This window comes from Macaca thibetana, chromosome X, assembly GCF_024542745.1.
Source record: "Macaca thibetana thibetana isolate TM-01 chromosome X, ASM2454274v1, whole genome shotgun sequence".
Classification (NCBI taxonomy): domain Eukaryota; kingdom Metazoa; phylum Chordata; class Mammalia; order Primates; family Cercopithecidae; genus Macaca; species Macaca thibetana.
In genome coordinates, this window is record NC_065598.1 from 87919305 (window position 1) to 87939543 (window position 20239).

At 39.0% G+C, this 20239-nt stretch overlaps 1 protein-coding gene and 1 pseudogene across 1 annotated transcript in view; one reads left to right on the forward strand and one right to left on the reverse strand.

Annotated features, from left to right (window-relative positions):
• PCDH11X (protocadherin 11 X-linked) overlaps nucleotides 1–20239 on the forward strand; it is a 724020-nt gene that overhangs the window by 125796 nt on the left and 577985 nt on the right.
• LOC126946740 (voltage-dependent anion-selective channel protein 1-like) lies at nucleotides 13606–14858 on the reverse strand (annotated as a pseudogene).

Sequence of the window (20239 nt, forward strand, 5' to 3'; positions counted from 1 at the left end):
CTAATGTAAATGATGAGTTGATGGGTGCAGCAAACCAACATGGCACATGTATACCTATATAACATACCTGCACGTTGTACACATGTACCCCAGAACTTAAAGTATAATTTAAAAAATAAATAAAATCAAATAATAATTGCCTTTCAAAAAAGAAAAAGACATATTGAAAAGCTACCCTGTATTTTAACAGGCACATATTTTTAAAATAAATTTTATTGCATAAAATAAAGAATAGTTTGTTGGGTGAAAGGAAATTTATTTTATTTTATTTTGTTATGTTATGTTATTTTATTTTATTTTTAAATTTTACTTTAAGTTCCAGGATACAAGTGCAGAACGTGCAGGTTTATCACATAGCTATACATGTGCCATGGTGGTTTGCTGCACCCATCAGCCTGTCATCTAGCTTTTAAGCCCCACATGCATTAAATATTTGTCCTAACGCTCTCCTTCTCCTCACTCCACACCCCCCGACTGGCCCCAATGTGAGTTGTTCCCATTTCTGTGTCCATATGTTCTCATTGTTCGACCCCCACTTATGAGTAAGAACATGCGGTGTTTGGTTTTCTGTTCCTGTGTTAGTTTGCTGAGGATGATGGCTTCCAGCTTCATCCAAGGACAGATGATGGAAGGGACCTATTTAGTGTCATTCTTTTCTCCCCTTTTTTTGTCTGTTACCAGTGTGTAGTTATTGGGATGGTATGGACATGCTGTATGACTGAGAATGCTGTAAGACGGGGGTCCCCAAACCATGGGCCATGGACCGGTACCTATCCATGGCCTGTTAGGAGCCAGGCTGCACAGCAAGAGGTGAGCAGTGGCAAGCAAGCATATACCCCCTGAACTTCGCCTCCTGTCAGATCAGCAGCATCATTAGATTCTCACAGGAGAATCTTTGAACTGCTCATTCAAAGGATCTAGACTGTGCACTCTTTATGAGAAATCTAACTAATGCCTGATTATCTGAGGTGGAATAGTTTCATCCTGAAACCATTATCCATCCACTCACCCCCACCTTCCAGCCATGGAAAATTGTCTTCTACGAAACCGGTCCCTGGTGCCAAAAAGGTTGAGGACCCCTGTTGTAGGAGAAGGAGATAAGCAGACGTATTTCCTTGTTTCCAATTGAGCGTTCAACCTTCCCAGAGAGCTGACAAAATAGAAAAGAGGCAGACCTCCCTAGCAACATCACATGAGTACAAATTTTAAATTTAGGAGTACTTTATTCTGTTGTCTCTATCTATACAGGTTAATATTTAACTTTTTAATAACTATATTAGCAGGAACAACTTAGTTATACAACAAATCTCTTAAACTAATATTGCTTGTTATAATTTAAAGAGCAGCTTTATATTCTCTTATTTCATGAATAAGGCTGAAAGGAAATATTACTCTGATTTTAGTGATGAGAAATTTATACTCAGAGATTTAGCCTTTTCACCCAGCTAATAAAGGGTAATGCCAGAACTTGAACAATGTCTTCTGAATGCGATCCATTTGCTTTTCTTTCACCTCTGGTTTTTAAGATTTTTAAAAATCAACTCTTCACTGTAATAGAAAATCTTCACATTTTAATTTTTAAAATCTGATTACACAACGTAGTATTTTCTTTTTCTGCAGAGTGCATTCAGGATAGAAGGTTAAGTTTTCTTTATATTTCCTTCTGTGCTGTTTTAATATTTTTTTCAATAGGTTCCCATTGTTAAGTACTTATATTCACTCTCTCTGCAGTATAAACAATAAAATAACAATAGAAATATTTCAGATTTGTAAATAGTCTTTCTCTCTCAAAATACCACCACATTTGTTATTTTTTCTTTAGTTTGTTATCCTGTCTCACAGTTAAAGTGACTGAGTCACAAGCAAATAGCGTTGGCGAAGGTCTTATGGCTAGTTTTTGTACAGCACAAATCTCAGGTTCCTGATTTTAGGCTAGAGTTCTTTGGACAGCAAAAGTTATTTATTTATTTTTCTTTTAACTATCCCCTCTTTCAGTCTTAGCTTAATTTTTCTGAGGCTAATGCGACTTTATAATAATGTATTTCAGGTATGCTTAACCATTTATCATTACATGTTACAAAATGACCTGATGACATGAAAAGTGCACGTGTACCTTTTAAGAAGTTTTATTTTCAGCTCCAGAAAAACTTACCAATTTGGAAAGGTCTAATTCACCATGCCACATTGAAATACTGAAATAAAACATTGTGATTTATAACACCATATTGTTATAAATCTAAAAATGGGTGACTTAGTTTAATCGTATTTTGTAGTTTCAAATGCAACATATATGTATAACATGAAATTATTAAATGTTACTGTTGGTAGAAGTCAATGCAGCTTAGAACTAAAAAAAGACATGTCTTAATGTCTTTTATAAAGTCTGAAATCTTCACTTTCAGCAATGAACTTTCACATCCTAATTGAAATATAAACAGAAAAGATGTGTGTTTTCTTTCCCAGCTCTTTTCCATTTGCATGATTATAGATCCTGACAGACACAAAATGTTTATGTATTCAGTGACACCTCTTTTAATTAAAACACTGTACAGTATGAGGGTATAATACCAGACCTCTCATTATTACCCAAAGGAATGTACTTGACATAAAAAATAGTTGGTTAAAAAGTGATTACCTCAGAAAGGGTAGCTTGATTATATGAGCATTTGCTTGACTCTGGAGAATACTTTGCAAGCCCAAGGGCAACATTTACAAGTATAACCACAGGTCACAGCAACTTTCTCTGTACCAATTTGCACTATAAAATTAGTATCCAAATGAGTCTTTGCTCACTTCATGTGGATTACTTGGAAAATAGTGTCTTGTTAGATTTAAAAAAAAAAAAAAAAAAAAAGTTGTGATTGTTTAAAAAAGTAACATCACATTAGGAAAATTCAAGATATTGTTTAGAATTTACTAAGCGTCAAGCTAGTGAAGAGGATCAAAGAAGGATCATCATAGGCTAGACATGGTGGCTCACACCAGTAATCGCAACACTTTGGGAGTCTGAAGGTGGGAGGATCGCTTGAGCCCAGGAGTTTAGAACAGCCTGGGCAATATAGGGCGACTCCTTCTCTACAAAAATTAAAAAATTACCAGGGCGTGGTGGCATGCTCCTGTGTCCCAAGTACTGGGGAGTCTAAGGTGGGAGTGTCACTTGAGCTCAGGTGGTTGAGGCTGCAGTGAGCAGTGATTGTGCCACTGTACTCCAACCTGGGTGACAGAATTGCCCTTGTCTCAAAAAAGGAAAAAAAGAAAGACAAAGCAAAAGGGATCATCGTGTTTGGCAGCATGGCTTGGTGGAGAGCGCAGCCTAGAATCCTGATTCTGCCAGTTCTTGTTATGTGACTTGGGGTCATTTATTGAATGTCACCAGGGCTCAGCTTCCTCATTTGTAAAATAAGTATCTAATACCTTTCTTACATGGCTTTAATGAAAATTAGCAATAAGATAAAGTTCGTAGTGCACCACCTCATAGTGCAACCACTCGTAGGCACTGAATAAAGTTAGTTCTGATGATTATTCTGCCTTTCGAAAACATCAGATGCAAAAAAAAATGATGCAACAGGAAAATATTCAGGTTCCGCATCTAAAAATTAAGACATAGTGATACCTACCTTACTGAGATGTGATATGGTGAAGTACCTAACACAGTGCTGGACCTCATAAGCTTCCAATGATTGTCCGTTACTTTCAAATTTTCAATGAATTGTGAAGACAAAATGCAAATGAAGTTGAAAGGCATTGTCAACCATAGTGTCATGCAGATGCTACTTAATATAACTTGAAAATGCATTGAAGTTTTAATAAATTTGCCCTCTTAGGAAAATAGCTAAGGAAAAATGCATAATTACCTGATCTTGACTTATTTTCATTATTTACGAAAGCATTACAGTAACGTTAAGAGATGTATAGCTCAAGTAAGCAAAGAAAGCTTTCTTTTCTTTTTGATTTTGCACTTGGGGAATTTTTTCTTGATCTTCTTCTTCAAAAGGAGCAGAGAATTCATTTACGTGTACCTGAGGTCCTGATTATTATGAAAAAAAAGAAGAAGAAAAAACTTAACAAATCTGCATACTTTAGTAAAACAAAATAATTCAATTAAGCTTGTTCAGGGTATCTTAGTGTTTTAGCAAAGTTGAAAAGGACACTTGACTCTTGTTAAGGGGAGCTCTGCAGACATTTATGTCTGGGGGAATGTTACTCAGTTTGCAGCGTGATAATAAGCTCTAAACCAGGGAATTGTATCAGTTGCATAGACAATGAATCCAGTCTGGAAGATAAATTGTTCACTGAGGGTAAAGTGGCTGAATTTCTGATATAAGTGGCCGTATAATCATGAGAGCTTTACCTCTAATAAAAACATAGCTGTTGGTTCTTAAAAACAGTCACCTCACCTTTCATGAGCAATTTGACTTTTAGGCTTAATGCATTAGTCTCTTCAGTGACAAATTTTTGCCTGTGCTAACAACTAGTTGGCAGAATTTTGACAGTGAACAGAAGCTGTCAGACAAAACCATAATATTTCCTCCAGTAGCTGATCTGTTCAATTTTAAGCATCGAAAGCTTAGGTAAAACATGGAGAGAACTTGTTTTATGGTTTCTGGGATCTTTTTTTTATATTGCTTGATAAGCTCTAAATAAACTAGTATCTACATGTAAGATGTACTTTACAAATGAAACTACCTGAAATGGTGATTGCCAGCATTTGAGAGTTGGGGGATTGGGGAGATGTATGTCAAAGGACACAAAATTTTAATTAGATACAAAAAATAAGTTCAAGAAATCTATTGTGCATCATGGTGCCTATAGTTAATAACAATATACTTGAAAACTGCTGGTGACAGATTTTAAGTGTTCTCACCACACAAAAAAATGGTAAGTATGTGAGCTAATGTATGTTAAAACAGCTTGATTTAGCCATTTCATAATGTATATATACAGAAAAATCATATAGTACACCATAAGTATATACAACTTTTGTTTGTTTGTTTGTTTGTTTGTTTTGAGACAGAGTCTCACTCTGTTGCCCAGGCTGGAGTACAGTGGCGTGATCTCGACTCACTGCAACCTCCGCCTCCCAGGTTCAAGCAGTTCTCCTGCCTCAGCCTCCCGAGTAGCTGGGATTACAGGCACCCGCCACCATGCCCGGCTAATTTTTGTATTTTTAGTAGAGATGACGTTTCACCATGTTGGCCAAGCTGGTCTCGAATTCCTGACCTCAGGTGATCCTCCTGCCTCGGCCTCCCAAAGTGCTGGGATTACAGGTGTGAGCCACCATGCCCAGCCTACAACTTTTACTTGTCAATTAAAAAATAAATTTAACAAAAGAAAAAATAAAATTAACAGGCATTTTGCAAAGCCTTTATATTGGGTTTATTTCACATTTGCATCAGTTCTTTATTCTCAATTTTACAGTAGGAGAAAACTTTTTATAAACCTGGAAAAATAATTTTTTCTATAATAGGAAAGCTTTAAGAATGTTAAAATGTAAACGGATGACTGATTAATTGTATATCAGTCTCAGCAAGTTATCCATGATTTATTTATTTTTATGAATTGTAGATAAATCTCACCATTACCTATCCATGATTTACTTAGATATTTATATGTTAATTATCTTGAGAAATATATAAAAGTTCTTGTTAAAGAAAAATCATCAATTTTGTGTTAAGTGACAATGAGTGCAAAGTGTAGAGACTATTAGAAATTGATAACCTTTGTGGTGCGCCATAAATGGGATTAGAAGTGCCAGTGGTGTGGTTGTGACTGTTTCGCAAGTGGTCAGGGTTTGCTCATTGAGAGGGTAGAATATGGAGCCCACATTAAATGTGGTAAGGGATTTTGTCAAGCAAATATCCAGGGGAATAATTTTCCTGGCAGAGGAAATAATTAAGAGTTATATAAAAACATTACAGGTATGTTCAAGGAATCGTAAGGTGTTCAGTGTGGCTAAAGCAACTTGAACTAAGGGGCAGTGATAGGAGAGGAAATGACAGGGAAGATGACGGTGGCAAGGGAGATATTTGGAAAGACCTTATAAGAAGCTACAATGGCCTGATTCTGAGTAAAACATGGAGACATGGCAGGCCTTTGCTTACAGGCGTGAAATAATTTTACTTGGGTTTCTTTTTCTTTTTCTTTTTCTTTTTTTTTTTTTTTTTTGAGACTGACTGTCACTCTTGTTGCCCAGGCTGGAGTGCAGTGGCACAGTTTGGTTCACTGCAACCTCCACCTCCCGGGTTCAATTGATTCTCCTGCCTCAGCCTCCCAAGTAGCTGGGACTACAGGCGTGTGCCACCATGCCCAGCTAATTTTGTATTTTTAGTAGAGATGAGGTTTCTCCATGTTGGTCAGGCTGATCTCTCACTCCTGAGCTCAGGTGATCCACCTGCCTCGGCCTCCCAAAGTGCCGGAATTACAGGCATGAGCCACCACGCCTGGCCTTTTACTTGGGTTTTAATAGGATTGCTGTGGCTGCTGTTGAGAATAGTACATATGGGGTAATGATGCAAGCAGAGGCCTATTGTAGTACTCCTCAGGAGAGAATGGTGGCTTGCACAAGGATGGAAGCAATGAAGGTGGTGAAAAGTAGTCAGATTCTATATTTATTAGGAAACACCTAGTATGATGTCTTAATATACCAAAATGTGAAATGTAAGAAAAATAGAGATGTCAAGATGACAAGAAGATTTTTGGCATTGACAACTGAAAGAATAGTTGCTATCAACTGTGATTGGTAAGAATGCACATGGATCAGGAGTTCAGTTTTAGACATCTTAATATTAAGATGTCAATTAGACATCTATGTGGAGATGCTGAATGGCAGTTGGATATAGGAAGTTGGAGTTCAGGAGAGTGGTCCTGGCTGGAGATATAAACTTGGTAGTTGACAGCATATGGTTGTTAAAGACATGAGACTGGTTATCAGCAAAGAAATGAGTGTGTAGATACAAAAGGGAGGAAACCGTAGAGAACTCCAACTTTTGGAGATCTAGGAGAAGGGGAAAAACTAGTCAAGGGGACTCAGGAATGGCTGTAAAAGTAAGAGGAAAACCTGAGTGTGTGGTATCCAGGGAAGTCAGATGAAGAAAGCTATCAAGGAGGGGAAGGGATCAACTGGGTTAAATGCTGTTGATAGCATCAGGTAAGATGAGGAGGAAATTGATCATTGATAAGGTAGTTTACTGACTCGTGAGAAGCAACATCAATATCCAAATGAAAGAAGACACTTTAATGCTATTAACAATAGACAGCTTAAGACTGGGGGTCACAATCTTATGGCCCACTGCCCACATGTAGACAAAGATGGGCTTTGAGAGGCAGTGTTTAGGAAAACAATAATTGATTGTGAAGGCTATTGGGAGACATATACTCTCCTATTAGCCATAGACCCATCATGTCATATTATTTTATATTTGAGGGTGTTTACATGTTTATTATTTTCTTTTTGTTGTTGCTGTTTTTGATACTGGGTCCCACTCTGTCGCCCAGGCTGTAGTGCAGTGGTGCGATCAGGGCTCACTGTAGGTTCAACCTCCCAGGCTGAAGTAATCCTCCTACCTCACCCTTCCGAGTAGCTGGGACTACAAGCATGAGCCACCACACCCGGCCCATATTTGTGATTTTTGCTTGGCTCCTGAAAGAACATGGCTGCTTTGAATGTGTGACCCCCGGTTATTAAGTGTGTTTTTGCTTTGGCACAGGAAAAAAATAAAACTGATGTAATTTTGATAGCACAGTTATTTTCATTATTATATAGATGTATAAAAGACTTGGATTTCTAGCTCAGGATAATTGAATTTTTCATCTAAATTCATGTTCCTCTTCAAGGCCAGACACACTTTCTCTCTTATATAAGGGCATTGAATGATAGACTTTTTGTTAGACAGAACTCTTGGTTTGCTATTTGGCCTTTCCTAATCTCTGTTCACAAAAGAAAGATCTGAACACAGAGGTTAAAAGTCTTGCACAGCAAATGGCTAGCTGTGATATGACCAAGACTCTTAACTTCTCATTCAGCCCTGAAGATTATATTGGTCTTCTGATGTGAAATTTACTGTTCTTTCTTTTATGCTATCTAGCCTAAAAGATAGCAGTTAACTTATTCATTAATCACCCAATATATATGAGGCATTCTTTATTTATGCCAGTAATACATGTAAATTGCAGCCATTTTTAAAACCAGGAAATGCACTTAAATTGTGTGTTTAAATTTATCAGAATCACATATGGTGCTTTTTACCACAGATAGTAGTTTTTAAGATTATATTTATCCATATTACCTCCGTAATTATTTATGATCAGGTTAGCTTAAGTGGCGAAAAGCCATATTAATGCTCCACTTTGGTTTTGAGATAACTGCTGGTATTCAATCCATTATTCTTATCCATTAGAATTCCTCTTTTGTCCAGAAATTATTCAACCCTTAGAATCAAGTCTCTGTACTTTCTCATTTATGTTTCCCTCACTCCAAGTCTAAGTAGATACCATGTCTGCATCCTTTCCTGCCACACTATGGTTGTAGATAATATGTCTATTTAGATATAAATTGCAAGAGTAAGAGGGTTAATTGTATAAAATTATCATAGAGTTGTAATTGAAAATCTCTTTTAAAAAATAAAAAGAAAATCACTTCTAATTACATAGTCATGTTGGCCTCTTGTCATTGCTGTAGCATAATTGTTTATTTTGTGTTTTTGCCCAGGTGCTTAATTCAGCCACTGCCAGCCTTACAAAAATAGATAACTGTACTAATAAATCAGCTTCTGACTAAGACTAGCTAATTTTCTTTATTGCTAGGCCCAAACTATTTTCAATATGTTAAAGAAAGAAACACCCCAAACCACATTGACTTATAACTGTATCTATGCAGAATTTTGTTTCGATGGCAATGTATAAGGGGCAAAGATTTCTCTCTTGCCTTCTCCTTAGCCATGAGTGGATTGAGTCAATGAGCACATGTTAAGCATTTGTAGTGAATATCCAGATTTCCTAGTGCTTCAGAAATAGCAGGAACAGTCAGTCTCACTCACCACTCAAATAGACCTGGAATTGATCTTCTCCTTTTTCTCATTTCTCCATGCCATAATTTATAATGTCATCACCCTTTCTCCTACATATGATCTAAAAAACTGGCAGCTAAACCTAATTCCATCCTAATTCATTTTCGGCCAGCATAGTTTGTTTCCTTTATTAAAAATTTGAATGTAATGCGTGGGGCAGGGTGAGTGTTGTGGGTTCTGCTTTAAATTTGCATGATTTCTGAGGCCTTCAAAAGCATTTGGATTTTTAAACCTTCCTTAGACAGTTGTAATCCAGTCTCCTAATTGTTTTCTCCTTCAAGTTGTAAATCCTCCCTGTCCAGATAACCCTCCACCCTTTCCCCAGATTCAGCAATCTAAGAAAACAGTTCTGATCATATAACCCTCCTTTGTAAATCCTATTTGCTTCTCTGTTGCATGAGGGGTAAGATCCAAACTCTAACATGGCAGATGAGAAGTTTCATCACACGGTTCCAGTCTACTTTTCCCAGTCCCTTCACTTCCACTTTTTGTTAACATCCTGCCTCCACAGCATACCCCAAGAGCTGTAGCAGAGCAAGTTATACCTAGTCCCTTTAGCCCGAGTGGTCTTTTGGGTCCCTTTCTTTGGCCTGTGCTTTTCTCTGCCTGTACTCACTTTGACTTTCTCCCTTACCTGGAAAATACTTACTCTTCTACTAAGCCCCAACGTATATAATAATTCCTAGGTGAAGAGTTTCCTAAGTCTCTGGGGAAGTTGATTGTTTTTCTGGGCTACCAATCACACTTTGCACATCTCTTCGTTGTAACACTTACCATAATGTGTTTCAAAATTTACGTGTCCCTGCTTCACTTTGCCGTACAGGAAGCTCTGTGATAAGCATGGTTAGACCAAATTCATTTTTGTATTAACAACACCCAGTAGTGTCTGGCACATAACAGGTGCATAAGGGATGTTTCTTGAATAGGTGAAAGAGGAATCTCCCTATTTCTCCCTACTTATATTCTGTGGGCAGCTGCTATCCCCTTGCTGTCTATCTGATCCTCAATCACTTCCTCTTGTCCACTCAAACTTCCTCATGGTATTTTGCTTATTCATCTTACATCTTTACCCTCTGGTTTTTGAGATGGTGATAAAGAAAGGGGCCAGGGCTCAGGGATCTGTGATTGATACTTCTAGACATCGCAGTTTGGTTTGGTGCCACCATCAGTGACAGCAGCTGCTATCATTTTTCTCAGTTTCCAGGATTCTTCCAATATCTCAGGGCATAGCCTAATTCTAGAGCTATCTCTGATGATTTGACGTATATGGTATGTGTAATTCAGTACCTCATATCTGCATTTATTATTCTATATAAGCCTTCCATAAGGGCATTTTTGTCTGTTTAAAATGTAACAATAAATCAAATACATTGAATTTTCTGTATATCCGAATGCATTGTAAAACTATTTTTAATGGCGTTCGAGATAAAATTCAGACTGAACATATAGTATACTAATGACATCATGTTAATATGCCTGTAATAAGCATGAACAGAGTATCAGTTGTGAATAGATAACCATAATAAAAGTCAGTAGGTTTGTTCTTAAGAGTGAGGTGTCACAAATTCTGCTATTTGGCAAGATAAGGACTATGAAACTGGCAAAATTAGCCTTCCGGAGTTTAAATTAACCTATAATAATTTCACTGCTTAGGAATATTAAGGTAACTTAATACTTTTGTTAAAGTGTAAATACAAGACAAGAAAGAGTAATGGCAGCCTGTTTTACTTTTTACATTGTCTTCTTTAATGTGTTTCCGCTTCTCCTTCCTGCCTATGCCATGCATATTATATTCTTTTTACCGTGAAAATAGAGCATATAACTTTATGAATAAGGAAACGTAAGCTCAGGGAATCAAAATGCCTTGCTCAAAGACATACAACTAGTTAGTAACAAGGCTGGGACTAAAATTCAGATCCCTTCACTCAAACACTAAGGACCTTAACATTATCATATGCTGTTCCCCTTCATTTGACATTTTTTTCTAATCTTCAGAGTGTGTGCTGTTTTATTTACTGCAAAGAAGAGATGCTGTGTTTCTCTATAAAGTGATTACAAATTTGTGGAGCTACAGACATCATAGTTGTTCCTACAAATAACTTAAAAGCAAAATATTGAAGTATGCCTCATCTTCACTGCCAATGAAATTATGACCAAATAGTAATTACTGAATAACAAAACAGTCATATAGCAACCAATCCAATTGTTTAATGCTGTTATCTAAAGGCAAACATTTTAAAAAGCAGTGGGTTAATACGATTTTCAAAAATTTGACTCATCAGGCTGTAAATCTCAATAGTCAACAGTTTGAGGATTACATCAAAAACTAGGCAGGCATTAATGAGATTACCAAATGATATCTTATCCTTAAATGCCCCGGTTTAAAATTAGCAAGAATGGCCGGGCGCGGTGGCTCACGCCTGTAATCCCAGCACTTTGGGAGGCCGAGGCGGGCGGATCACAAGGTCAGGAGATCGAGACCACGGTGAAACCCCGTCTCTACTAAAAATACAAAAAATTAGCCGGGCGCGGTTGGGGGCGCCTGTAGTCCCAGCTACTCGGGAGGCTGAGGCAGGAGAATGGCGTGAACCCGGGAGGCGGAGCTTGCAGTGAGCCGAGATCGCGCCACTGCACTCCAGCCTGGGCGACAGAGCGAGACTCCGTCTCAAAAAAAAAAAAAAAAATTAGCAAGAATGCGCTTGCTGTCTAATTTCTGAGAAGTAAAAACAGCTTTGGCTGTTTACTCTAAGTTTAGGACAAAACTCAATTGAATGAAAGCAAGAAGTGGAGTAGAAATTTTAGTGTTTTAAAAGCTGACAGCTCTAACCTGAACCACAGTATTTATGTTATTAAAATAGTCTTGGAATCCTAGGTCAGGCAATTCCATCTTTCTGAACTGCCCTCTACACACTTCTCCACCAGCAATACTCGCACTTCTTTCAAAGCAAAGGCTCTCAAACTGACCCAAAGCAGGAAAGTTTCCTTGACCAATCCATATCACATTTTAATGATTTCTGGACAGTATTCACACCTCTTTCTAGCTCTGTATCTTTTGGTGGATATCTTCGGGAAGTAATTTTAGCAAGTGACAATTTTAAAAAGCTGGAGGGTTCTTTCGTTTTATTTTGGTTTGGTTTGGTTTTGAGACAGGATCTCGCCCAAGCTGGAGTGCAGTGGCACGAGCTCAAGCAATCCTCCCGCCTCAGCCTTCCCAGTATCTGGGACTACAGGCGCACATCGGCTAAATTTTGTTGTTGTTTATAGTAGGGACAAGGTCTCACTACGTTGGCCTTACTGGTCTCCAACTCCTGAGCTCAACAGATCATCCCGCTGTGCCCTCCCAAAGTTCTGGGATTACAGGCATGAACCACCACGCCCAGCCCCAAACTCGAGATTTTTATAGAGCATTTTATGTTGCTTTGATGAAAGATATGCAACACATATCAAATGATAAAACTGCATTACTACTTTTTAAGTATTTAAATAGCAGCTGAATTTAGTTAATTTGTTAATTCAGTAAATATCATTGAGTGTCTACTAGTTTTGAAGTTCTGTGTGAGGTTTTGTATATACATATATGCACACAGAATATATATACACACACACAGAATATATACACACAGTATGTATATATATGCTGTAGGCATATATATACACAGTATGTATATATACTGTGTGTATATATAGTATGTATATATACAGTATATATGTGTATATATATATACAGTGTGTATATATACAGTATATATGTATACACACAGTGAGCAAGATTTGTTCCCATTCCTCAAGAAACTCACAGTACATTGACAGTCTTACGTTTTGTAAATATTTAATAACTAACTCGACAGTGCTATGACTGACAGGTTATTTGTTATTTTACCTCCCTCCCCATTCAATCATTGAATGAAGAATTGAATAAGGAAAAAATGAAGAAGAACCAAGTTCCATCACACTGGTTCCTATCTTAGCTATGTTTTTAATTATTCAAGAAAAGTTTGGCTTGTCCTTGCCGAAATTGTATATTCAACAAAGATTTATACTTGTGGTTTCCTAAGTGCTCTGGAAGTCTACAATAATGCAGTATCTAAAAAAAAAAAAAAAAAATGGCCACCTGATAAGTCCCCTACTGCCTGCTGTTGCACAAAATGATTCATTAGAAAAAAAAAATAATTTGGAATCAGAAATTATAGGTTATTTTTCTGGATCTACCACTTAACCTTTTATACCACTGGATTAGTCCATTTTCATTGTGCTGATAAAGACATACCTGAGACTGTGCAATTTATAAAAGAAAGAGGTTTATTGGACTTACAGTCCCACATGGCTGATGAGGCCTCACAATCATGGTGGAAGGCAAGGAGGAGAAAGTCACGCCTTGTGTGGATGGCAGCAGGCAAAAAGAGAGCTTGTGCAGGGCAACTCCTGTTGTTGTTGTTGTTGTTTTCTTTTTTTTAGGTTTCAATATTTTATTCGACTCTAAGTGATGTTAATTACAGCATTTGAAGGGGAGGCTCTAGTTCCACAGAAAATGGAAGACTCTAAAATGTACCCATTAGACTGCTAAAAAACAAATTGAGTGGTGAGAATATAATAGAAGTCCAATTTAGATTCTGAGTGTTGTCACCATGTGATTACAATCACACAGACGTTTCCAAGCTTATAGCTGGAGCTCCTGGAAGCTATTTCATACTCTGGTGCAAGGGTTCAAAAACGCAACACAGGAAGAAATAAGTCCTGAATTATTGGCTTCATCACATCCACCCTCTCCACCCCAAAATGGCACAAAAGAGTGACCACACCCTGCAGACCTTTTGGTGTAAAAGAGATAATGATGAACTGGACTGGGAACAGGTCATGAAGATCTGTCTAAAAACAGCGAGGCTCTCATCAATTAGGGTTAGGAAGCCAAAGTTCGATTCTCAGGAAATCACAATTTCATTCATTTACTCAACATGAATTTACAAAGTGCCTACATATTATCAGCTTTCACTCGCAGCCATTTCTAGACAAAAAAAGAAACCTGGCATCTCAAAGTCGCTGCCAAGTTCCCCCAAGTCTACCACTGAAAGGGCCTTTTTTGGAAATGGTTTCTTCTGTACCTCTGAAAGACTAACATCTTAAAGCTGAATCATCTTTATCCTGGAGGTCTAACATATTTAGCAATACTTGCATCCGACATACAACATTAAAAGATACACTAAATTCTGAAGGTAGCTATGCTGCAAAATAGTTTAAAATCAAACAATTGTACAGTATTCATTTATGCTTGAAATTCCAGTCCCAGGCCAAGCTTGTGGCCACCAGCATTGACGTCCTGGCCATCCAGAAGAGCTGACAGTGTCAGCTGGATACCTGGCTTTAGGACCTGAGTGTATCCTAAACCTATCAGGCTGGAGTTGTTCACTTTAGCAAGAAGCAGGCGTCAGGGTCAATCTAATACTTGGCTGCTATTCCGAAGCGCCTGTTACTGTTTCCTGCTGTCCAGGTGAGACTCACAGCAGTCTCCAACTTCTTGTTCACCTTCTGGTAAATGAGGCCGCCAAACTCTGTCCTGTCATTCACATCAGCCTGAAGCTGGAATTCATCAGTCTTGTAGCCAACTGCAAAGGTGCTCTGGGTCACTTGGGACTTTGCAGTCTCAAAATTTATCTGGTAGCTGGCCAGTCAGCCCTTGTAACCCAGCACCAGAGCACCCCGGATAGAAGGCCCAGCAATGTCTAAATCCATGTCGTAGTCCAGGTTAATGTGCTCCTGCTTGTACCCTGTCTTGATTTTAGCATTTTTACCCCCCAGTGTTGGGTGAGAAGGCTGAATGGAAGGTCAGCTTCAGTCCACATGCAAGCTGCTCTTCCACGGTAATCTCGGTGCCTAGTGTATTGTCGGTGTTCCATTTCTCAGTAAACGTCAGGCCCTACTCAGTTCATCTGTACTTGGTTTCCAGACTGCCCGGCATTTTGGTGGTCTCAGTGTTGGCTGAGCCTGAGTTTGTAAATACCTATCCATTCTCATATTTTGTTTTCAAATCAAGCTTTATTAAACCAAATCCATAGCCCTTGGTGAAGACATCCCTGGCAGATTTGCCAAGATCAGCAAACTTGGGAGGCACAGCCATCTTATGCTCAGAGGTGGTGGCTGCAGGCTAGGCGGCTATGGCTGGCGCTGCGGCGTGGAGGAAGGGAGCAGAACGGAGCCAGCGGCAGGGCCCAACTCCCATTTTTAAAACCATCAGATCTCGTGAGACCCATTGACTGTGGCGAGAACAGCACGGGAAAGATCCACCACCGGCATTCAGTCATCTCCCACCAGTTCCCTGCAACAACATGTGGGAATTATGGGAGCTACAAGATGAGATTTGGGTGGGGATACAGAGCCAAACCATATAAACCACCAATAAAGCCAGTTTAATAAAATGAAGAATATATGTGTATGTGAAAAATACCATATGTTATAATCTGCAGGCAAAAAGTATCATAGAAAATTGCTCATATTTATAGAGATATTTATTATATATGTAGACTGTTATTGCATTATTAGCATGTAACGTTATATTTGAAGTATTTATTGAGTTTAATCTGGAAAATCATCCCAATTTCTTACTGCATACTTCATACGAAAATTACTTTTCAGTTTTTTTACTACAAAATATACATGTGGATATCTGTAAGTCAATGATGTTCTTCAACCTTAGGATTATTATAGTATTCTTTTCAAATCAGGGGAGACTTTAAAATAAAGTGAAATCCATGTGGCATGACTGTCCTAATTTTTACTTTACCTTATTAAAACCGTTTTAATAGATTTTTACTCATTAGAATCATATCCCTCTGGAGATTTTCACTTTTTAAATAAATATTCTGCTAGGTTTTAATTTCAACACCTAGATATTTATTCATTTTTATTAGTTTAATCTCTTTAAGAATATGTGTGAACTTTTGTCATAATGTTCTTTGCTTCATTTTGTAAACATTATTTTGGTACTGTTACTTTAATCAATTTAAAGATACTTCTTTTTATCTACTTAGTGATTCTTAAAAGTTCCTAGAGTAACACCAGAGCTATTTGTTGTGACTGTTGACTCTTTGCTATAGCAAATTTTGAACTCTGAGCTAATCTTCAGAGATAATTTATCTGTAGGAATCCTCTTCTGCCTGGATTGAACATTCCTCCTAGATAAGTTTTGAGATTACTTCTGCTAAGGCAACCCGGGAGTATTACCTTCTGGAGACCACTTTTTACTTTTTAACTTTAGGTATCCGTGGATCATGTGAATAGTATACATTGAGACCATAACCTGTTAAAATGAAAATCTGCATTTATAAATTCCTTTTTCCCCCCATCCAGACTAACATAGGCATAGTTCCTTGGAATCTCACTGTTCTGATGGCATTTTTAAAAATCCAACATATGTATGCTTCTTCAAAGTCTTGGCTTTGTTCAGGGGATCTCATTTCCAAATTCCCACTTCAAGTGAACCTAAGACCTTAGCCTTGTGCCTTGCATTCTTTCCTTGCAATTGAATCACAGGCCCCTTGGCCTTCTCTGCATTGATTATTCTAGTTATCCATTCTTCCATTCTTTTTTCAAGATTTTTAGTTTCTTTGCGCTGGGTACGTAGTTCCTCCTTTAGCTCTGAGAAGTTTGATCGACTGAAGCCTTCTCCTCTCAACTCGTCAAAGTCATTCTCCGTCCAGCTTTGATCCGTTGCTGGCGATGAGCTGCATTCCTTTGGAGGGGGAGATGCGTTCTGATTTTTTGAATTTCCAGCTTTTCTGCCCTGCTTTTTTCCCATCTTTGTGGTTTTATCTGCCTTTGGTCTTTGATGCTGGTGACGTACTGATGGGGTTTTGGTGTGGGTGTCCTTTCTGTTTGTTAGTTTTCCTTCTAACAGTCAGGACCCTCAGCTGTAGGTCTGTTGGAGATTGCTTGAGGTCCACTCCAGACCCTGTTTGCCTGGGTATCAGCAGCAGAGGCTGCAGAAGATAGAATATTGCTGAACAGCGAGTGCTCCTGTCTGCTTCTTGCTCTGGAAACTTTGTCTCAGGGGTGTACCTCTCCAGGTGAGGTGTGAGGTATCGTATCGGTCTGCACCTAGTGGGGGGTGTCTCCCAGTTAGGCTACTCAGGGGTCAGGGACCCACTTGAGCAGGCAGTCTGTCCACTCTCAGATCTCAACCTCCGTGCTGGGAGATCCACTGCTCTCTTCAAAGCTCTCAGACAGCTGTCAGACTCTACCCAGAGGTGGAGTCTACAGAGACAGGCAGGCCTCCTTGAGCTGTGGTGGGCTCCACCCAGTTGGAGCTTCCCGGAGGCTTTGTTTACCTACTTAAGCCTCAGCAATGGCAGGCGCCCCTCCCCCAGCCTCGCTGCTGCCTTGCAGTTAGATCTCAGACTGCTGTGCTAGCAATGAGGGAGGCTCCGTGGCAGTGGGACCCTCTGGGCCAGGTGTGGGATATAATGTCCTGGTGTGCTGTTTACTAAGATCCTTGGTAAAGTGCAGTATTAGGGTGGGAGTTACCCGATTTTCCAGGTGTTGTGTGTCTCAGTTTCCCTTGGTTAGGAAAAGGGATTCCCTTCCCCCTTACCCTTCCCAAGTGAGGTGATGCCTCACCCTGCTTCAGCTCTCACTGGTCGGGCTGCACCAGCTGACCAGCACCGATTGTCCGGCACTCCCCAGTGAGATGAACCCGGTACCTCAGTTGAAAATGCAGAAATCACCCGTCTTCTGTGTCGCTCACGCTGGCAGCTGGAGGCTGGAGCTGTTCCTATTCGGCGGGCCATCTTGTTCCTGACCCCCACAGGCCCCTTGGTTTGAGGAACTGTAAGTCCTCCCGCAACCTGCACACCCGCTACCACAACATCATTGCTAGGGCAGCCTTGATGTCAGGACTTTTTTGTGTTGTTCCTCTAAGGATTGCTTTCCTTTTCTTATGATCTAAGTAATACATGTAAAGGAGTGTTGCTATATTTTCTTCAGCAATTTTATGGGTTTTGTAGCAGGAGAGTTTTCTGGTTATCTGTTTTTCCATATTAACAGAAATGGAAATCTACTAGGTTTTACATGCTTAAAGTTTAATTTGTCAGGCCTGGTGTGGTGGCTCATGCTTGTAATACCAGCACTTTGGGGGGCTGAGGCGGGTGGATCACAAGGTCAGGGGTTCGAGACCAGCCTGATCAACATGGTGAAACCCCGTCTCTACTAAAATACAAAAATTAGCCAGTTGTGGTGGCGCATGCCTGTAATCCCAGATACTCAGGAGGCTAAGGAAGGAGAATTGCTTGAGCCTGGCAGGTGGAGGTTGCAGTGAGCTGCGATCGCACCACTGCACTATAGCCTGGGTGACGGAATGAAACTCCGTCTCAAAATAAATAAATAAATATAAATAAATAAAAAGAAGTTTGATTTGTGACATTCAGGGAAAACCACACTCAAACCCTATTTTTCCCCTGGAAGCTTTGCATTCTTCAAAGAACATTGCCATATTCCAACTGAAATGGAGATTTTGCTGAGATTTTTGTTTGTTTTGCTTATATCTGGACTTAACTTTTAAATACAACTTTCTTGTCTTCTTTCCTGTCTTCCAAACTCATGGAATTACCGTTTCGGAGGGAAAAGGTATGCTTTATAAAACTAGCAGAAATCCACATCTAGCTTGAAATCTACTTCATAGGAAACTTAAATTAATTCAGAATAAAACTAAGCCAAATGCTAAGTTAAATGCTAGTATGGAAAATTGTCTTTTTAAAATGCATCTTTTTTTAAAGAGCTTGAAATGTCTGGTAGAGACGCATAATTCTTTCACGGAAGGGTTTCATGAAGCACAGATGTTTTTCAGCCTCCCACGGGGATATATACCACCACAGTGAGGACAACAGATGCCTCTTCCCTCACTTTCATATCTGGCTTCATTCCTTATGAATCTATTTCTTTTAGTGATTAGCTCAGAGAAGCTTATTTCAGCACAGTTAACCTCAGCCCCTTCTTGAAAGTAGATTTTATGGAATGAGGTAAGGAAGAAATAGAACAACTCATTTAAAAATTCTGGCAGTTTCAACTGCCAATTTTGGGGGGATACCGTTTTAAATTTTACCCACTAAAATAGTAAATATCTAAGAATTCAAAGTAGTTTAGAGAAATAAAGTTAACAAAGATTTAAATTAATTGAATTAGAAATGTGCTGTCTATTAAATTATGTATGAATCAACCATTTTAAAATTCATTCTTTATGTATGTCATTGATACTATGTCAGTGTCAAGATGTAGCAACTGAGCCATATTTATGTGTATATAAGTTTTCTTATGCTGCTGTAACAGGGTATCACAAATTAGTGGCTGAGAACAACACAAATCTATCATTTTATATTTCTGAAGGTTAAAGGCCCAACAGACCTCAGTGGACTAAAATCATGGTGGCAACAGGTTTGCATTTCCTCTGGAGCCTCCAAGGGAGAAGCCATTTCCTTGCCTTTTCCACCTTCCTTGGCTCATGTCTCTTCCTATATCCTCAAAGAGACTCTGCATTTCTCTCAACCTTCTTCACCTCATGTCTCCCTTTGACTAGATCTGGGAAATGTCCTTTTTTAAGCACTCATGTGATTAGATTGGGCCCACCTGCCTAACCCAGGTCATTGAGTCTCTCCATCTCAAGGACCTTAACCTTAATCACATCTGCCAAGGTCACTTTTGCTATGTGAGATAGCATCATCACAGGTTCTGGAATTGGAGCTCAGATATCATTGGGGGCCATCATTCTGTCTTATCATGTTGTATGTAATTAAAACCTTGCTCTCAGCTGTCTAAAGATTTGCCTGAGCAAATGAATTGTTCAATTCAATGTATTCAATCAATTCACTCACTAATATCATCATGACAAAAAATTAACTGAAATGTTTTAGATAGAGCCAGGCCAAAAATGAAAATTGTCTCCCACAAAAGGAATGATTTAGTATTGTCTTTTTTGAAATGGAGTCTCCCTCTGTCACCCAGGCTGGAGTGCAGTGGCGTGATCTCAAGTCACTGCAATCTCTGCCTCCCGGGTTCAAAGGATTCTCCTGCCTCAGCCTCCCAAGCAGCTGGTATTACAGGTGCCTATCACCATGTCCAGCTAGTTTTTGTATTTTTAGTAGAAATGGGGTTTCACCATGTTGTCCAGGCTGGTCTGGAACTCCTGACCTCAA